Source organism: Grammomys surdaster, unplaced genomic scaffold (genome assembly GCF_004785775.1).
Source record: "Grammomys surdaster isolate TR1022 unplaced genomic scaffold, NIH_TR_1.0 108514, whole genome shotgun sequence".
In the NCBI taxonomy this organism is placed as follows: Eukaryota; Metazoa; Chordata; class Mammalia; order Rodentia; family Muridae; genus Grammomys; species Grammomys surdaster.
The window spans coordinates 1-1,302 of NW_021610466.1; the positions used below are offsets into that span (position 1 = coordinate 1).

At 49.6% G+C, this 1,302-nt stretch overlaps 1 pseudogene; it reads right to left on the reverse strand.

Annotated features, from left to right (window-relative positions):
- Window positions 1–640: 640 nt before the first annotated feature.
- LOC114635485 lies at window positions 641–1,130 on the reverse strand (annotated as a pseudogene).
- Window positions 1,131–1,302: the final 172 nt, after the last annotated feature.

Sequence of the window (1,302 nt, forward strand, 5' to 3'; positions counted from 1 at the left end):
TGTAGCTTCTGATATTTCTAGGAGACACAGTCTCACAGCAAATTCCATATTCCTCTGGATCTTATAACCATTCCTTTTTCCTACTGAAATGATCCACAAGCCCTAGATGCAGGAGTCATATTGTAGGTAAGTCATTTGAGATTGGACTCCACAATTCTGCATTTTGATTGGTTGTAACTTTCTATAAAGTTCTCCATCTGTTGCAAAAGACACTTTCTTGATGAGGGGTGAAGACTACATTTATCTGAGGGTATAAGGGTAAATATTTAAATATAGATAGGGATTTTATCCAAGACCCATGGTTTCACTAGCTGGCTAGTTTTCTAGTCCCATGAACAGAATGGCTTCCATTTGATCTTTGCTGTGTCTAGAATGTCCCATCCTTGCCCTTCACTCACCTTTCAAATGAATAACTCCATGTTTTTTCTCTTCCCAATGTTTAGTTCCAAGTCAAATCTCTCTCTCTCTCTCTCTCTCTCTCTCTCTCTCTCTCTCTCTCTCTCCCTCTCTCTCTCTGGTATGGATCTCATTTATTTAAAACAGTATTTCTCACCATTCTCAAATTGAAGACTGCAAAAAATAGAAGCCTTGGGAGCAGGCCGCGCCTTCCACCTCTGCTTCAGCCCTATGCCAGTCTATCCCACTGCACTTTACAAAACAGTCCTGAAGCTTAATCAAATAAAACTATTGTACACAACATTTACATTAGAAAAGATAGCTGAATGTAGGAAAACTGGGTGTGTTGTTCCCTTTAAGTAAGGACTGCTCCACAGTTGGGGCATCTTCACTTCCTCAGTGCAAAGCAGCAGAGGAACCCAAAAGGAAACAGGACAATGGCCAAGAATATGCCTAGGCAGGTGAAGCAGTATTCCAGGACACCAACCCTGCAGACCGGGCAGCCTCTGACCAAGACGATGGAGTTGGCAGGATACCGGGTGACCATTCGACTGTGGATGTTATAGACCCGGGGGTGGCTGGTGGGGATCCCTGTGAGGAGGTAGGGGTAGGGCGGCGGCGGGGGGCGCGGTGGGGATGGCCCCATAGCCCTGCAGGCCGCACACATAGTCGCTCTGGCCGGTCTCCAGGTTGTAGGCGGGCGGGCGCTCCTGCAACAGGGGCTTGTGGTCCATAGCGGCCCCCGTGGCCGCGTGTCCACCAGCTCCGGCCCTGCTTGCTTCCTTCGGCCCTGCAGGGATGGTGGCGGTAGCAGTGATGGTGGTGTCCTGGGCAGCTCGGCCCTGTGATGCGTGTGCCGGGCGGGGCGGGCGCGCCCTTTCTCTCTCTTAGTAGGCTTTCCAGTCA